Source organism: Fukomys damarensis, unplaced genomic scaffold (genome assembly GCF_012274545.1).
Source record: "Fukomys damarensis isolate Sample0158 unplaced genomic scaffold, DMR_v1.0_HiC HiC_scaffold_11, whole genome shotgun sequence".
NCBI classification, from domain to species: domain Eukaryota; kingdom Metazoa; phylum Chordata; class Mammalia; order Rodentia; family Bathyergidae; genus Fukomys; species Fukomys damarensis.
This window is the reverse complement of record NW_022900923.1, coordinates 26,816,910-26,836,419: the sequence shown is the minus strand read 5'-3', so window position 1 is coordinate 26,836,419 and position 19,510 is coordinate 26,816,910. Positions and strand designations below refer to the sequence as shown.

The following is a 19,510-nucleotide window of genomic DNA, read 5'->3' as shown; positions in this document are numbered from 1 at the left end:
TGTGACAATCAACAATATGCTTTTAATTCCAAAGATACAAGGATTTTAGCTTTTGTCTTCTTGATGGGAAAACTCACACTTCTGCAAATAATAAGTATAAAGAGATGTCTCCCAGAAACACTGCAATAAGGACCTGAGGAGGACATATTCCTCCTGGACTCTGCAGTGTTTCTGGGAGGTATGCAGATAGGGAGGACAGGTGGTACATGCACAGAGCACTGAAGTGGGCGCGAGAACATCAGGCTCGGGTCTCAGTCATCACACAGTGAACTTGGGACCAAGGCTGGGCTTCATGTCTCTGAGTCTCTTTCCTTAACTCTATGACCTACCTGAACATATATATTCAAGAAATGATACTAAGGATAAAATGACATAAAAATGCCATGTCATAACCAAAAGTGGCTACTCTGGGAGGCTGAGGCAGGAGGATCGCTGTGAGTTCGAGACCAGCCTGGGCTACACAGTGAGTTCCAGGTCAGTCTCAACTACACAGTGAGACCCTGTCCCCCTCCCCCCAAAAAATGTAAGACCAGTCTGGGCAATTTAGCGAGACCCTGTTTCAAAATGAAAAGCTAGGGACATAGCTCAGTGTGAGGGTCCTGGTTTCCTTCACTGGTACCAAAAAAAAAAAAAAAAACCACACACACACACATCAAACATTCAATTTTTTGTTTCAATACTTACTCAATTAAGATATTCTCATAAGTCTGCAGCCCCCAAATTTTCTGGAATCCCTATGGGATTTAAAAGTTATTATCAGTAATGTTTTGGCCCAAGGATGTTAATTTTAATTGTGTATAAGCCTTAAAAAAAAAAGAACAAAGCTGAACTCTCCTATCTCGTCTTATTACCCTCTGCCTTCTCTATCCTCTTACCACTGTTTGTTTTAGGAAGAGAATTAGATAGTTTGTGGATAACTGTCTTTAAGAGTTTTTTGCCACTGCCCTTCACCTGGAAACATTTTTTTTTTTTTTTTAGTACCAGGAATTGAACTTGGGACCTTGTGTTTGTAAGGCAGGTGGTGGAACCACTGAGCTAAATCCCCAGCCCTTGGAAACTATTTTTTTGAATTACCTGTATATAAATCTAAGCTCATGCATGGAAAGCCAAGGAGCTTAAAACGTCAGCTCCTGCAAAAAACTGCACACCAACAGCAGTGCAGACACGGGCAGGGAGTTACATGGCTTCCAAATTTGTTCCTCAGTGGTCATGGCCAAAGGCAGATAGATATACCTGGACTCTGAGTGCTCTTTCTTCTTACATTTCTAAGACACTGAATATCAAGTGTATTTGTAATAAGTTGTCACTGTGTCAGTGGGGAACTTCTACACCATGTGCTTTTACAGGAAGACGCTATGGCTGGGGTGTTTTGACAGCTGTGCTGCTGAGTGACTATGTCACCTGGTCAAATCTATGTGATTTCTTTATCTGTGTTAGAAAAACAACAATGGCAGAATATGTTTTCCCTCCTTTTGGCGAGGGCTGTTTTGAAAATCTAAGTAGATAATGAAATGCTCTGAAAAGCACTTAATGTGTACAAGACAATACTCTTTTGCATGTGCTTTGCTATGCCTGGTATGGGACATTTCCCATCAAACCCAAAGCTTTTCATGTTTGGTGATTGGGTGGAATGGGCTGGCCTTGGGGGGGCCCTTGAACTTGACCCCTTTGGCCTAATCCAAGCACACCCAGACCTCTGCTCAAAAGACATATGGAGAAAGTGATAGAAAACACATGGAAAGGGAGAGATAGGAAGCAAGAAGTGACTAGAACATCAAAGTAGATTAATATGAATTACTAAAAGGCATATTTTAATTTTTTTTTTTTTTTTTTTTTTTTTTTTTTTTGGTACTGGGGATTGAACTCAGCACCTTGCACTTACAAGACAGGTGTGGTGCCACTGAGCTAAATCCCTAGCCCAGGCATATTTTAATTTTAACCAAAGCTAATAAATCATAGTACTTCCCAAATGGCCAGAGAAGAACATCTAGGATGATCTGTTTATTGAAATAAATCTAAGAACAGAAGGGTTGACATACAAATAGGATCAACACATTATAAGCATAACAAAGTAAAATAAAATTCCAATGACTAATGTACACTGCAGGGAAGGAAAGGAGCAGAGATATTCTTTAGAGTCAGATATTCCAAGCTAATTAAAAAGTGCTGCATTAGCTTTATTTTATTCCCCGGGTGAATGTAGGATCATCCAGCAAAATGTGCCACTCTTAGCAAAGCCTCAGTGAACACTTGCTGAAGGTGAGGATGGCTACATGGACGTCAATCACTTTTTAGCTGCTGATCCTCCCAACACCACAAACCAAAGGAGAGAACAATAGCTGAATTACTGTCTCTGAAACCTCTCAGTTTCTGTTAAGAGGCCAGAGGAAAGGAAAGCGTTAACAACATTGACCCCTTGTACCATGCACACATCTGAAAATCATGCATGATGTTTCCGACTCAGAAAGCCTCAGTTTCACAGCTTCTGCACAAGTCTAACGCATCTCATATTCTCCACTCAATTCAGCCCCTAAGTTCACTGCTGATAGGCAGCTATGAGCCGACACCATGAACAATTATGAATTATCTGAGCTAACCATTAGAAGCCAAGGGGAGAACAGTTTAAACACAAACTGCCCACTTTTACATGATTTGAGGATTTAATTTGGTACTGATATTTGAATATACACATATTTAATATGGGCAAATTAGCACTACACTACTTTTAATAAAGGAATGTGGTAACATTTTGAAAAAATCTGAATCCTACACACTGAAAACAGTGTTTGCCTTAAAACTTTAAGTAGCCATTTCTCTTTCCCTCCATAATAACCACTTTCCTCCTTTTCCCTTTCCTTACTAAAATAAATGAGATTATTCAGGAGAGTCTAGTGCTCCCTCTGGCCTAATACCTCTAACTTCTAACTACCTCTCTTTCTTCCTCTCCCTCTCCATCTCTCTCCCTCCCACCCCCTGCCCCCCCAGCGTGTCTCCCTCTCCCTCTATCTCCTGGTGTTCTGCCTCAGGCTACATGACCTCAGGTCTGTGGAGAAGTCTGGAGGAGCCAGTGACTCAGTCATCTCTAGGGCCCAGTGTGCTGGGCAGCAAGCAGCCCTCTACTGAGGATAAGACCTCATGGAGAGGGAGGGAGGGGTTGAAGGGAGGTCAGGGGAATGGGGAAAAAATAAGAACCAAGATGGATTATGTAAAGGAACAAATTTCCAATGATGAATACCACTGTATTTTATATGTTAAATGTATCAAAAATTAGTTTAAAAAAAGATTGCTCAATGTGATAATACAGGGAAAGTACTTGGGGCAGTTTCTGGCACAGAGTAAATGATCAGTTAGATGTAGCTACTGTCATTATCATCAATATCCTCCTGGTGATGAGCTTTAAAATTAGAGGGGCAGAGGCAAAAGAGATTGGAAAGAAGAAATGGAAAGTGAGATAAGAAGTTCATGTCGGCAGCTTGGTGAATTTTAGGAATTGCACCAAAGATAAGCAGGCACAGAGTATATGGAAAGTGGGAGACAGCGGATTTGTAGCAGCAGCACCTGGCCTGAGTGCAGGACCAAAACAGAGCCCTGAGAAGTGCCCAATGTTTCTGCTGTGCTGGCACTGAGGCGGTCAGCCTCCGTGCAGCACATCCCAGGGCTCTAAAGACAAAGGCTGGACGCCCCCAAGTAGAGGGTCTCCCAAGCTTTCTCACAGCTTCCGTGACTGTGTACCTCACACCTTTCTGTTAGGTGTTTATGTGTCTGTCTCTGAGACTTCACAGAAGATTTCAATGTTGTATCATTCTACTCTTTATTGTCTCTGGCAGGGTGTCAGACGTACAGCATGTTTGCAAGAAACACTGAAAGGGTGAATTATTTTAAAAACTTCTTTTCACAAACAGATGTGGGGGGCTTTCAAGAAAGGGAGCTTCCTTCACTTCCATGTCCCATGTTCCCTCATGAAAAGTGACTTCTTTAAATTATTTAATCAGCATTGCTTCTCAGCCTTTAGGCTAAGATCAAGGGTAGTATCTGTTCTTACCACTTTAATGTGTCACCAATAATGAAAGCTTATCTGAGCTATCACAAACAATACCCCCTATGAAAGAAGGGAGCAGTAGGTTGCATTACACTACACAATGAAATATTGAAAGCTTTTGGCACTTGTATGGTTGGTCCTAATTTGCCCTAGAAAACTGTGCTGTTTATTTCTTTCAACAATAATATTTTTGAGAACTTGCTTGGTTTTCAACATTCCATGAGGGACCAGGGATTCCAAACTGGTAAGAGAGCTAGTACTTGCTGTACATTTCCTCACTTTTAATCAGACTCTAGAGCTGCTCAGCAGTACTTCTAATACTCACTCACTTGAAAAATCAACGTTTTTGTTCACTTATCTATTCTTGGCTGAAATCTAAATCTTTGATCAGTTTTCCATAACAAATAACTATTTAAAGATGATACCTTCAAAAGGCCAAATTAAAATGATAAATATCATTTTCAGGTAGCACAAATCAATGCTCCTTGAGCCTACTGAGCTAGTGGAAAAAAGGTACCTTGATTTTCATACTGTGCTCAAAAATGCACAAGACTTTTGGGAACTTCATTGATTTTACAATGTTCAGCCAAAAAAACATTCTGTGCAATCATCTATTAAAAGAATACAAAAAGGAAGAGGCTATAAGAACAAACCTAGGACGACGAGGCAAAGTCAGCTGGGTGATGGCCACGCCCTTCTGGGAACTCCCAGCACTCTCCTTCCCGCGCAGAGTTTGCTCAAGACTCTGGATCAAAGAGTATTTCGATTGTACCTGCATCATTCTCTAATTTTTAATGGGGTTTGAGATAACAAAACCATGTAAGTGAGGGCAAGATGCTCTTCCTTAGCCCTGATGCTCATATTCAGTCACTGTAAACCTATTAAAGAACCTACAGGGTTACAGGTTTTGAGCTACCTGACCTCATCAGTGTTACCAAAACTTGCAGCCTGCTCAAAAATAATTATTTTAAATCAGCCCAATGTTCCCCACTCAAAGTTGTATCATGAGTGAACATGGTGTTCTTTCTTTCTTGTCCACAACATGTACTCAGAGAAAGTACACAAGTGATAAGCTCTCAGTAGAACAGGACAACGCAGGCAGGTAGAACATGATAGGGACTATAGCTTGGCATTGAGATGTGTCTATTGGTCAAATTCAGTTCTCATTTAAGCCATGAAAATTTGAAGTTTTTATCTGAATAGGGCATGGCTTAATGATAAGTTCTTTGGTCAGAAAAAAGATATAGAAAAACTAAATTGAGGAGTTGGCCACACTCTTAAACAGGCCTTGGCTGCAGATGTCTTTATGAAATATCCAACGGGTGGCCTACCTGGGGCAGCTATATAAGTGCCTACTACAAAAGTGCATTCAGCAAACTGCTTCTTATTTCTTTAATTGGGCAGATTATTCCATCCTCATCATCTCTATTTCATTAATGGCATTACTACCACAGGAACAGGTCAGCAAAAATAAAAGACAAAAAGTTTCCAATTCCAAGATTCCTTGAAAATTTAATCTTAAAAACATAAAAAAATTTTAAGGATCCAAATTAAAATTGGTATTTGTACACCATTTCCTATTTTCTAGACCTAGCCCTTACCCTTTTATTCACCAACTTTTTCTAAGGCATGCTTCTTTTGTTTGTTCATTGTGCTTTGTTTGAAAGAAGAAAATCTCACACACCGTGTCCAATGACTATCAGAATGCTCTATCAGATTTTAAAGCATCAGAAAATGATTAGAAGTTTTAGTAAAAAATTTATTTCTCATAAATTCATAATTATCTCTTTAATTTTATATGACAAAGACAAATTAAAACTCTTAATGCATTCTCTTGAGTCCTTCTCCTACCCCAAATCCTCCATCACTCACTAACACCTTTGGGGTAAAGACTGAGATATTTGAATGTTCAAGCTAGACACGTTGTAAGGGACAACTAAGCTCACAGTCCCAAAAGCTGAAAGCCAAGGAACTTGGCATCTATGTGTCCCATTGTAAAGTTCTGCTAACCCACTGCTGCCTCTTCGTATTGCTCTAAAAGAGCATCTGTCAGATGAGTCTTACCCATTATCCTTCTCCCTCTGTCTGCCTCACAGACACCCAGTACCCCTTCTCCACTTCCGTTTATATGTCTGTATGTTTACAGGAAGAAGCCTTCATGTCATCTGTGACATCCCATTCTCAATTTTCTTTTTGCTAAACTCTTGGGAGTCCATTATGTGGCGATTTTTAAGTATCTCTCTCCCTCTCCCCCATATCTGTCCCTCTCTCTCTCCCTCACTCCCCAGCCCCTCATAGGTATTGTGAGAATAGCAGAACTTTGAGAGCAAAACTTTCTCCTGTATATTTGTCCCCAGTTATGTTGGGAGCCCTGCTAGGAACAGACTAGGAACTCACCAAATCATCTTCAGAACAGCATATAGCAGGCTGTCTTTGTCTCCGCACCTCTGTACCTGCCGCCACTCCACCCTCTCTAAAGGCTGTATTGTTCCTCCCCTTTGCCTGATTAACTCCTGGTGTGCCCAAGCTGTCCTTCCCAAAAGGCCTCAGAGTCCCTGATGATCACTCCCTTCTTAGCCATCATCATCATGCAAGATATTAATTCCAAATTACCTGTCTCTCATTTCCACAAGTCTAACATGTAATTCCTTGAGAAACACAGTCTATTTCTTTTTCTCTGTTATCCCCAGGCTCTAACAGGGATTAGCTCAGAATGTGTATTCAATAAAAATATAATAAATGAATGTCTCCAGAAGGAAGTTTAAATTCCTTCTTACAGAATTCAAGGCTTTCCATCTGAATCCCACCTAGATTTTTAAAAATTGAATTTACTGGTACATTCTAGGTATGCAGTACAGTTCCATTCATTACTGGGATCTTGTACCTTTACGTGACAGGTCTTGGCTCTCGTTTTTTCCCCTTGTCCACCTAGATTTCTATAAGCACCTCGCTCAAGCCAGTCTACTCTCTAGCTAATAACCATTCTGTTCTTAGTCCTACCCTTAAAGAACATGAGAAAATGTTCCTTTTCACTTAATCTCTGCTGTTATTCAAATTTTATCCTTCCTTCAAGGTCCACAACAAGTCTCATCTAGGAAACATTGCTCTGGGGTGCAGATCTTCCCTTTCCCTAAAATCATCAGCATGTGTCTACAGTGGCAATTCGCCACTTATCCATGTTGCTACAAGTCTGCAGTTATCTTTCTCTCTCAGTCTAACTTTGCCCATGTGGAAACCTGTCCTTCTGAAGTTAATATTCTCCTGTCATTTAGGAAATTAATTATATACACCATCTTGGAACATCTCCTATACCGATGTCTTGTGTCATTAATTTTTGTGCATTTCTGTCTTGTGTCCTAATTTATACATTTTTGAAGGCAAGTAGTGCTTTCAGTGCCTTTGATCCTCAGCAATTCCTTGCCCAAAGTAAGAGGTTAATAAATATCTGTTATCTGACATGTTGGCTAGAAAGCAAAAGTGTGCAGGATAAGAGAACTATGGAAATTATTTTTTAAAAAGCCACACAAAATACCTTACCAATAGTACCGCTGAACATCTCTAATTGTTAAAGGCTGCTTTAAAAGGTCAAATGTTGGTGGTATAATTATACCACAATTTTGTGAAATTACTCTTTGAATAAAGGTTATTTTTAAATAGAAATTTGTCCATATGATACATTATGAAGAGTAAAAAAGCTTTTAAGTAAAATAAATGAAAAGAAAAAAAAAAAAACCTATATCCAAAAGTGACACCCCCAACCCTACAACTCTGCCAGCCCCTACAACTCTATCAGCCAACTTTCATTATAAGATCTAGTTCAGGACTGAGATCATGGTTCTACAAAGGCTTGGCCCACAAGTCCCTGAACACAAACAATGATTCTTTTCAATCTCTTTGACCTAGTTTGCCATAAATATTTACTTATAAGTGTTTTTGCGATACTGAGTCCAACTAGTTTTATTTATTGTATATCTCACTGTATTACTCCAAGAATATGTAAGTAGCTGTTTCTAACTATTAAGATTTTAAAATATAGATGATATGTTCGAGGTTCAGAAGTCCAGGGTTTGGTAACCTAGCAACAAAATATCAAAACATCTAGTTTGTACCCTCAACTGTCCAACATCTATACGGCCCGCTAAAACATGGACCCGAAAACCCATTGGTCAGGTCAGGCTTGGCTAGTGATAAATCGATACTGGCCAACAATAGAGACATCAAAAAACACAGGAGCTTTGCAGCCTTCAAAAACTTGAGTACCAAGGAGTACAAATAGGAAGCACACACTTACATTACTTGGGGCCACAGTTATCAACTAGGTTTTTACCTTAGCAAAATGCAAATTAAAAGGTATCCATAATCCTCTGACAAAATGACATCACACATATTTTATATATTGGATATCTGTAGGCTGGATGTATGTTTATGACAGAAATGAACAATTGTGCCCTGTTATTAGGTACATTCTGCCAGATAAAGAATATAGGAAGAAAAGGAGATACGTTATTTTTGTTTTAATGAGTTAGTGAAAGTTGAATCCTTATGACCAAGACATATTTTAAGAAATAAAATCCTTCTTCCCTGTTGCTTGGTTGGTTTATTAGCTCATCCATTTCACTTTAATGAACTCTACTTTTTAAGGAGCATTTGTAGTTAGGAGTCCCTCATTTCTTGGAAAAAATATACAAACTAATACTTGTTTTTCCTTCCCTATCTTACAATGAAGGTCATAAGTAGGAAAGCAGCATAACAATGTGTTTTTCAAAATTAACTATTCCTGCAGTAGCAAAAATAAATGAAACGTGGGAGGTTGTTTATTTCTATGTCAAAGAGAAAGCAAAATTCTCCATAGGATGACATGATCATTTGTTTTCCTCAACGAAGCAAACAAATCAAACAGGAATAAACTGGGAGCCTACCCTTCATCATTCATGGTGTAATGAGTTCTTGCTAGATTAACCATTCTCCTTCCCTTTCATATTCACTGTAAAAGAACAGATGTACAATGACGTCAGCAAAACAGCTAAAGATCATCAATCTATAAGACAGAAAAGGCAGCAGCCAGACTTGCATCCTTTTTAAATTAGCTGCCGCCTGTGTCTCTGTGGTGGCTCTGCTTCTGCAGTGCAGGAAAGGGACTCCCTGATAAGACAAGTCTTTAGGAGGAAGCAATAATCACAGCAGATTTCTAGGTAGTGTTCTTAGGACACAGCGACTCAAAACTCCCAAGGCCCTTGACACCAGGTGCTGCCTAAGTGTAATGCTTAAAGCCAAAAATCATGAACTTGGAATTGTGTGGTACTTCCTTCCCCACCACAACTTCTCCATTATTCAAAGCTGAACATCAACAACACTCTGTCAACATGACCAATGACAATGGGCAAGGCACTGGGGAGCCATATTCACTGCCATCAGAATATCCCATTAGATGGAGTTGGCTGCTAATTAGGTATGATGGCACACGCCTGTAATCTTAGTACTTTAGGAGGCTGAGGCAGGAGGATCACAGGTCCAAGCCCAACATGGGCAGCTGGTGACTTACTGAAACCCTGTCTCAAAATAAAAATTAAAACAGGACTGAGGATGTAGCTAAGTGTGAAAGCCTTGGGTTCAATCCTCATAACTGATGAAAAATTAAAAAGACAGACTAAGTCGCCATGCTGCAAACAATAAATAGGTGAGCTCAAAGCCTGCCTGGCTAAGAGCCCTGAGCTCCTAAGCCAGAGTCATAGCTGCTGGATGGATGGAGTGGGTCTCAGAAGCAGGGTGAAGAAATGATACTGGCAGTTTTGCCTCTGGTATAGTGTTGTTCAGAGTTAACAAGATGGCAGGCCAGCAAACTTCAGCATTTTCTCCATAGTTGGAAACAAGGAAGGACACCTGTGCTCATGTTGAATAGCAATGGAAAATTACAGAATTTACAGCACTGGTGGGGTCAGTTACAAAATCAACAAATGTTTATATACCTTGCTGTCATTTGTAGAGTCTTTCATAGCCACTGGCTCAGTCAATCTGTCAGTCTTAGCTAGATGACTTAGAAGATGCTGATAGGATGATGCTAGATGCCAATAAAATTAATATAGGTCTAGTGTGCCTCTAATGAGACAAAGAAGAGGAAGTGCTACCTTTAGAAAAGGTCATCCCCTAGGCCAGAGATTTAGCTCAGTGGCACTGTGCCTTACTTGCAAGTACAAGGTCATGAGTTTGATCCCCAGTATCACAAAAAAAGGGGAGGGGGTCATCACCCCATTTGAAATCTTTTGCTTGAGAATAAGAGTTTTAGTGAATAAATTATAAAAATACTGAAATAAATTCAACAGTATTTATACTGTAACTTCTCCTACCTTAGTTGGCAGACCTGCAACTCAATTTCTTTTTTTTTTTTTCTCTCTCTCATTGAGTTTATTGGTACAATTTAGGTATAGAGTACCGTTACATTCATTACTGGGATCTTGTACCTTTACATGACAGGTCTTGGTTCTCATTTTCCCCCTTATCCCTGCCCTCCCTTCACCCCCTCCTCCCTTCCCTATTTACAAATACTTTATTTCCATTTTTTCATTTTCTCATATTTTTTTCTTTTCCCTTATTTCCTTTCCCCTACCCTTCCCACTTCCTCTACACCTTTAATTTCTTTTTTCTTCTGGAAGAGGTCCTAGGGAATCAAACGCAGATTCTTGAAAGTCCTCTACTACTGAGTTGGACCTCCAGCCCCAATATAACTCTATTTCTACTGAGTGTCTGTTCAAAATGTATATTATTTTTGGTATGAACATCCACACAGAGAACTTGACTCTTCTGACGATGGTAGCAGTTGTTTACAGTGGCAGGACAAATGTTTGGACCATGGGGAATCCCTGAGTGCTTTTTCTCCCACCTCTTGTCAATCCCCACCTCCCTAAACTATTTTAATCACCACCTGCCATCAAGATTTTAAATTAAAATGTGGCTAAATATCTAGAGAAAAGCAGTGGAGACTTCCAACCCACCTCAAAGGAGATGATTTTCTTCCAGGGCATTGGCTGGCTCTGTTACCCTGGGTGTGGAGAGGGCCTGCAAGCTGCATCCAGTGCAGAAAATCCCAGAGGATGACAAAAAGAGCAGAAGAGAAATAGGGGGAAGGAAATAGTATGCAAATCAGCTGTGTGAGGCTAAGGTAACTAAAAACAGCCAGAGAGAAATGAAGATGGAAGAAAAGTGAATGGAGGCAAAAGCCCTTTTGTTTTGTTTTTGTTTTTTTGAGACAGGGTCTCACTATGTGGTTGAGACTGACCTGGAACTCACTATGTAGCCTAGGCTGGTCTTGAACTCACAGCAATCCTCCTACCTCAGCCTCCCGAGTGCTGGGATTACAGGCAAGCACCACCACGCGTGGCTCAAAAGCCCTTTTGGATGCTCTCTGTCCATGCCAGGTCAAGTGGACCTCTCAGCTCAGTTCAGCTCCAAGCAGCTGGTTCCTAGGAAGCCCTGGGGACCTCTTCCTCCAGGATGTTAACATCCCTTTCTGTTTGATTTGGTTGGGATTCTTTCTGCCCTTTTATGTGTCTGTCTTCCCAGTAAGACCATGAGGGACAAAAGCAAGGATTCTCCTTCTCAGTTTTTAAACAAATGGCCTTCCACTTCTAGTTCCGTGACTGATGCCAAGCAACAGATGAGTCTTAAAAATGTAGATGTCAATAAACATACTGGCCTGGCCATAACAATTCTGGGGCAGCTTAGGGATCTTAAGCCAATATGCAGCACAACAAACAGTAATAAATTTGTTTTAAATTCAGATAATCATCCAGTCACTAGAAAATAAAAAAGGAAAGTTGCATGCTGTTCCTATATTCTGCAAGGCCAGTTCTACATTAATTCCTTATGGGTACAAATGCAACACTCTCACCCTTTGCCCTAAAAGTGTTAAAACAACCTTAAAAGTCAGATTTGTGAGGCTAGTAGTATTGCTCAATGATAGAGCATTTGCCACGCATGTATAAGACCCTGGACATCATCCCTATCATCACACACATGAAGAAAGTCTGACTTATCTTCTACCCTCTCCATAAACAACTTGTGATTTGAAAAATACAACATATTTAAAGTGATGAGCTCTTTGGATGTTAGGCTACTTAGTAAATAAATTAATCCCTACACTACTTTTTAATCTACTCTTCCAGTGAAGAGGGCAGAAGCTGACACAAAAAGTTAAGGACTATGGAAAAGTTCCTATAATTGTCAATGTCCCCAAGAAGGAATCCAAATACAGAAACAAAGGTGCATCGTAACAAACAGCATGATGTGATATGCATAGAAGGCAGTTTAAAATGCTTACATATGATTACTACTCCACTGTTGTTTTAAGAAATACATCTTATTCAAGAAATGGGAAGCCGGGCGTCGTGGCGAATGCCTGTAGTCCCAGCACTTGGGAGGCTGAGGCAGGAAGATCACTGTGAATTCGAGACCAACCTGAGCTCTATAGTGAGTTCCAGGTCAGTCTCAACTACATAGTGAGACCCTGTCTCAAAAAACAAACAAACAAACAAACAAAAAACAAAAAAAGGGAAAACCTTTGATAGAATTAAGTCTATAACACAGAAATCTAAACATGAGTATTACTCTTGTTTCTAGTCATTTAAATTTACTACAAAATCAGTTATGCAAGTGTTAATTACTCTTTTGGAGTTCTATTGTTCTATTATAATTGTATTTCCTAACACTAACTTTAATGCTCCTTAAGCTACTAAGTTTAATTCTTCTAAAGTTCTTTGTATGACATATATTTATAAGTGAATCAAAATTAGCTTTATTATGAAGAAATTTCCAAATCCCTTGTAATAACTGGCAACAAGCCAAACTACTGTAAGGGTCGGTGTATAAATGAAGATGCTAAATTGGAATACTTTTAGCATTGTTTCAAATTATAGTAGAGTCAAAACCATATTCATTTTCTTTTTAGAATATATGTACCAGGCACATCAGGGTCCTTTATTGCTTCCAACAGTCGAGATCTTTAAGTATGTATATAAACTCCTTTACAGAAGACTCCTCTTCTCTGTTTGTCCAAGGGGACTCAGCACAGATGAATGAACAACTATGAGACTGTGACAAATGTTTTTCCCCTACCCAGCTTTTAGATGGAATTCTGGAGAGAAGTGAATACTACAGAGGATGGACAAAAGGCCAAACATCTTTGGAGAAATCTTTACCAAATAAAATAGAAATAACTTCCACTGTGAGACCTGTGATCAGCTCCTCCAATATCTGGTCCCCAACCAAGCTCTGTGAGAGCAGGATTAGAACCACTCAACCGTGCACTCCCCACCTTCACAAGGAGCACTCAGCACCATGTGTACAGAGGTAGAATCTAAGCTTTGGACTAAAAGAGACTGCGGTAAAATCAGGCTCTGCTATTCACCAGCTCTGAGTCTCAGGGAAAGTTAACTTCTTTATTCCTCAGTTTCCTCTCTTATACAATGGGTATAACACTATCTTGTAGGTTCATTCTGAGGATCTGAAGCAGTATCTACAAAGTAATGGCTCTGATGGCAAGCAACTAGTAGGCACTTAATAGAAGACAGCCATTTTTGTAAATAAGTAAGTACATATCAGGAAGTACACATGCCTTTAAATGGTAACAGCTATTATTGCCCAAATGAACTTTATACTGTCACCCCTATGAACATAGGTCAGGACGCTCAAGATTGACGCAATCTCTCTTCTCTCTATCTGTGTTACAGCCCGTGACAAATCAGTCAAGGAAAGAGAATAGGGAAGCAAACAAGATGACACATGGCAAGACACTAACCAAAGACACAATGAAGACACAGGAGCAGATGAAGGTATTCAGAAGAACCTGCGCAACAGGGCTGGAGATTTAGCTCAGTAGCACTGCACCTGCTTTGCAAGTGCAAAGTCCTGAATTTGATTCCTGGTGGTGGTGGTGGTGGGGGAGAAAGGTCAGAAGAGCCTGAGCAGTATAACGCAGAGAAATAGCTTTTAATGACAGAGACCAAAAACTCATGATCATGTGGATGACAACAAAGGGGGAGCCAATTTAATTCTGCTCAAGAAGGGAAGAGGAATAGTTTATCTATGTAAAGAAATCTCTTTCCAACTCCCTCCAGCTGGAACACACATCTCCTCCCTTTAGGTTCTCACAGCATTTTGCTTGCCTCTCCACCCTATAGCTCAGCACAGTCTGGCTGGTATTGTTCCACACATCAAGAGGGCACAAGCTACCAGAAAGCAGGTCAACAGTGTTATTCATTTTTGCCCAGTATCTGCTGAATTTACTGATTTACCTTTCAAGATAACAGAGGAAATTCTAGTCAGTTCTATGTCCCCAGTAAGTTTTTTCCTTTAAGTAAGAATTTAGAATACGCTGTAGTATTTTCACAGTTTTCTGATTACAGGTAACATCATCTTAAAAAGCATTTACTTACAACATTAAATTCTGACAGCAATGTTATCAGAGCTATAGCTCAAGAGAAAAAGACAAACCAAATAATCACCATCACCTTTTCCAAAAAGTTTCCCTTGATATAATTCTCAACTTGGTTTGCTCTTCTCTTTCTCCAAACACTCAACACATTCATTAATTATTTCTTGTCTGAATTTGCCACTGCTGTGGGGCAGCACTATCTAAGCACAACTGGACATAGACAAATGTATACATGAAAGATTTTTTTTCCAGTAGAGCGACAAAGTTACAAGATATACCTGGATGGCATCAAGAAAGCTTGCAGAGAAGGCAGGACTTGGAGTGAAGTCTGAAGAATTTTAACATTAAAAATACCAGGTCTCAGGGCTGGGGATTTAGCTCAGCAATTCAGTGGCCTGCCTTGCAAGTGCAAAGACCCAAGTATAATCCCTGGTACCCAAAAAAACAAAACAAAACAAAACAAAACAAAAAACAGGTCTGTGATGTACATAATCACAGCTGTTCCTAAAGAGGAAGAAAGGAAATATCTTTTTTTTTTCATTAAATTTATTGGTAGAAATGGAAATATCTTTACAGTGAAAGAATAAAAACATATTATAACTGTCCTGAAGGAACTTCTATCTCAGAAACAAACTTTTTACATCGTAATTAAGATATTAATGATGATAATGAAATAACCTAATTTGCTTACTTAAAAAATGAGGTAAAATTTAAGCATGAACCACTGAAAAGAGATCCAGTGTCAACATGACAGCCCAAGGCAGGCAAGAACCAGGTTTCAGTCTGAGTATCCTACACCTCTACTCAGAGACTTCTGTAGCTTCTTGCTGTGTTCCTGCAGACTACTATTAAAAAAGTGGCCACAAAAACTAGAAATGAATAGTACAACAATTCAAAGTCTAAGTGCTATGTTTTCATCTGTTCATGACCTCACTCAACAGAAACTCTTTATTCAAGCCCCAGTATGTGCCAGTATTCTAGATGCTGGAGTTAATGATGGGAAGGAAAGAGACATGAAGTTTTAAATGGTTATTTCAAAGAGTTCCACACTAAATCTTAACATTAGCAATCCCAGAAACATAGCCATTTGTGAGTGTATTGTTGCTGTCTCCAAAGGGAAAAACACTGTTTGGCTAACAAAACAATCATGTGAAAGAGAATGTATAAAAGGAGTTTCTGATTTGAGGGCGGGAGAAGCCTTACAGCTGGACTCTATGTCTCAAAGTGTGACTTGCAGACCAACAGAAGTGCTATACATCTGAATATTAGGAATGCAGATACTCAGCCTCACCCTAGATCTCAGAATCTACAATTCCTTCAAATCTCTGGTGATTCTTACACACGGAAGTTTCAGGAATGTTGTTCTAATAGGTTTTATTTACAAGTTTAATTGCTAGATCTCTCATTTGGCAACTGACAAGTAGACCTCTAAGGCTCCTTTGTGCTTGAGAGACTCAGGCTTTTGAGAACTTGACTTGGATGAAGTAAAATAGCAGTGAAACAGTGCAATGCAAGTTCATAACTGGGAGTGAGTATAATTATGCCAGTGCTAAATGGCTCAAGTGTTTATTCAGTTTGGACAGAACTGATACTCATTGAAATATAGGTATGGAAGCTTGTGCTATGCACCAGTTGCTGTGGGAGAGAGAAAACCTAAGGAAATCTGAAAAACCCCTCAGTATGGATGAGCTCAGCATTCCATGTAGTTGCCATAGTATGATGGTACTGAAAGTCTGGAATTGCTTATTTGCCCTTATAAAATGTCAGGTCATGAGGTTTGGGACAATCTTATAAACGTCTCTGCTATCTTTAACAGTAGGGCTTTGAGAAATTGAAAATTCAGATGTCAGAACAGTTCTATAATTAGATATCCATGACACATCATACTTCATTAAACTTTAATTCCTTTCAAAATCTAGACTGCTTTGAAACAAGGATATAATTAACTAATTTAAAATGATCTATATAAAAGAAAGATATTTGCTTCTTATTTCTTCCAAAGAATGCAAGTGTCTCATAGTTATGGGATCAGATTTATACTTTGTAAAGAATTTAAAGAACCACATTATGGCACTGCATAGTTTTTGAAGGACCTTTTCTCTTCCAATACTATTGACTGGTAAGATACACTGCCCATTGCTGTTGGACCTACTATTAAATTTACTGTACCTCTAAGTACCTGTGACTGTAATTACTGATTCTACTTACATATATCCTGATAATAGATCATTTATACAAAATGAAAAGTTTGTATCTGCTCAACCATATCATACATCAAAACTTGAACTATTCCTACTTTCTTTCATTCCTCAGTTTCAATTACTGAAAAAGGGTTAACTTTTAAACATAGAAAATTCTCTACTCACTCCTTTTCAAAAACACATGAAATTCATCCTGAATTTATTTTTAGTGTCTTCTGCTGCCAGATGTATATGTCCATCTAAAGTACACAGTTCCCACATGATGTTGGTTAAATTTCTTTCCTTAAAATGTTTTGTTACTTATTTTCAAGTTTAGAAATAAGGTTCAATTAATCTCTCCAACATCCAAACCAACCAAATAATCTCTCTTCTTTTTCAGAGTTTACTTGATTTATATATAAATACGAAGAGCAAAATAGAAGAGAGATAAAAAGGAAGTAGAGTAGATCAAATACATCCCCAAATTCCATATTCTGTAGTTTCACAAATAATTAAAAAATATGCTAATTTGTTTATTTGTACTACTAGTTGACCTTAGTTTGTTGACAAAAGTCTTGTATTATTATGTTTCTTTTTTGTTTATGTCATATTCTGAGTAACTATTTTGAAGATGATACACAGTGTATTAACTATTGTTGTCCTCTTATTATTTTGCTATGAAATTTTATTTATTTATTTGTTTGTTTATTTATTTTTTGGTACCAGGGATCGAACTCGGGTCCTTCAGCTTGTGAGGCAGGCCACCAAACCACTGAGCTAAATCCCCGGCCCATGAAATTTTATTTTTTTCATTTAAAAAGCACATTCTGGACAGAGCAGAGAGTTTGACTTCATTCAGGTTTTCCTCCAACTAGACCAAAGCTGTGACTTCCTGGCCCTGACTATCCCTTTATCTCTGACGTTTCACACATGAAAACTAACAGCTGTTTTTTGAAGAACAAGTCAAACATGGGAGTTAAAAGTAAACAACCTAACAAAAACATCTTAATCAAGATTTCAGAGATTAAAAACAAAAATAGATGGAAGTATCTAACATACCAATGTTCAGGCTTTGAACATAAAGAGGATATTAACATCAGTACATTCAGCAAACTAATGAAAAGGCAGATCATTCATACACAGACAAATGTTTCCTTTAGGAAAATGAAACTAGTTTCCTGAGAAAGGCAGCTCTAGTAAAAATGTGTTACTATATTGGATATTATGCAATACTTCAAAGTAAAATTTTTATGAAAACCAAAGAAAGAATTGCAAAACAAAAGCAAAATGTTGGAGGCACTGTTTTCTGCTCTACCTGGACCAGAGGTAATGCTGCTTTCACCTGGGGCTTCCTAGATACAAACGTCTGAATGCAAAAGTCATTAATATTTTGTTCTCCAGTCTGCTCCTAGAATCTCTGCAGAAGAGGATGGGGTTCAGTTCTTCAAAGTAAACATGGCTATGATACAACTCTGGCTCTAATGAAGTGATACGGGGTGTGGTTCTCATCATTTAGAAATGTTTCATAGTTCACTTCCCAACTAGGAGATCCTTCCTGAAGCAGACCATGGCTCTTGTTGGGTCAGTTTACCATTCAGGAGAGAAGAAGCCTTGGCTGAACAAAGATCATCCTCCTCTGGAACAAAGCAATTTTTCCAGCCAAAGGCTACACTTCCTTCTGACTGAAAGTTTTCCACTCTAAAGGCCAAAGAAAGCTTTTAAGGTACGAACAACTGAGATGAGGCAAAGCTACTAAATTCTTTAAAGGCCTTAAAATTTCCCATCAAATAGAACAGTTTATAATAAAACTATGCCGGGTCACAAGAAAGAGAGGGAGAGAGGAAGGAACAAGGCAGAGAGAATAAATAAGAGCAATAAAGATTTTCCTCTTGCCCTATATAACCCAATTTCATTAATTTCTGTAATGCCATAAAGTGACTCACAGAACTTTTCTGAGTTATTTAATAAAAAGATCAACTAAAGTTTATTGGTTAAAAAAAATCATTCAAAGTGTGTTCTTTACTGATAAAATGATTAACCACAGCTGAATCTGAGTCATCAGTTGTCCTAGGTATAAATGACTGTGGTGGTCACGCCCTCATCTCACCACTTAGCCAGGACAGACTGAAGCTGATATTATGTGTAGCGAATATGACCTTATTTCACAAGCAGAAAAGCAGAGTTCATTTCAGTGTAGTCTTCAATTCTGCTATTTCTGACAAACACAACAGCAACTCATCTCTGATGGTGACTGCACCAAAGAGACTAGAAGTATCTTCTCCATTCCACCAGACAGAGTTGTTCTCATATCCACAATTGCAAGAGCAACATTTTGTTTTGCATTAGGATACTGGGAATCAAAAAACTCAAATCATTTTATTAAAATTATAAGTCTTTCATGGGAGACATTGTGGTGGTAACCATCACCTTTCATTATTCTCCTGCCAACCAATCTCCTATCTTGTAAATAATGAGATCCCCCCTCCGCCTCCAAGAAAAAAGCTTTTTGTAGAAGTCTCAGGCACATGTCTAGGAGTTTCAGAAGCATTCCATACACTGCCATTAGAGAAATTTCAATTAAGTAGTTGGCTTTAGTTCTGACTTTGAATTCAATGTCACAAAATATTTTGCCTTCCAAGGAGAGGAAAAGATCACTTGGGGATTGATTAGCACTTTTATCCATTTCCAACAACAAACTAACATTAACATTTATTTCTAAAAACAAAATTATTTATAAAGAATGTAATCACTCAATGGCGCATTTGCTCATTAAGTTGATAAACATGGGAAACTCAAGCTTTCAGATGCTTATAATTTGCTAATGACCTTTTTGTGAACTTAAAGCACAAGAGGCTTTCAATGTGC

At 38.7% G+C, this 19,510-nt stretch overlaps 1 protein-coding gene and 1 pseudogene across 2 annotated transcripts in view; one reads left to right on the top strand and one right to left on the bottom strand.

The window, feature by feature from the left end:
- CUNH1orf21 (chromosome unknown C1orf21 homolog) overlaps positions 1-19,510 on the bottom strand; it is a 199,644-nt gene that overhangs the window by 133,291 nt on the left and 46,843 nt on the right. Inside the window, exon 2 of one of the 2 annotated variants that reach the window (XM_010631726.3) lies at positions 685-734. The exons of the other annotated variant lie outside the window; for it this stretch is intronic. The gene's annotated coding sequence lies outside the window, so the exon portion shown is untranslated. The remainder of the gene's footprint in view (positions 1-684; positions 735-19,510) is intronic. 2 annotated transcript variants of the gene reach the window in all.
- Positions 3,994-4,101, top strand: LOC117285631 (annotated as a pseudogene).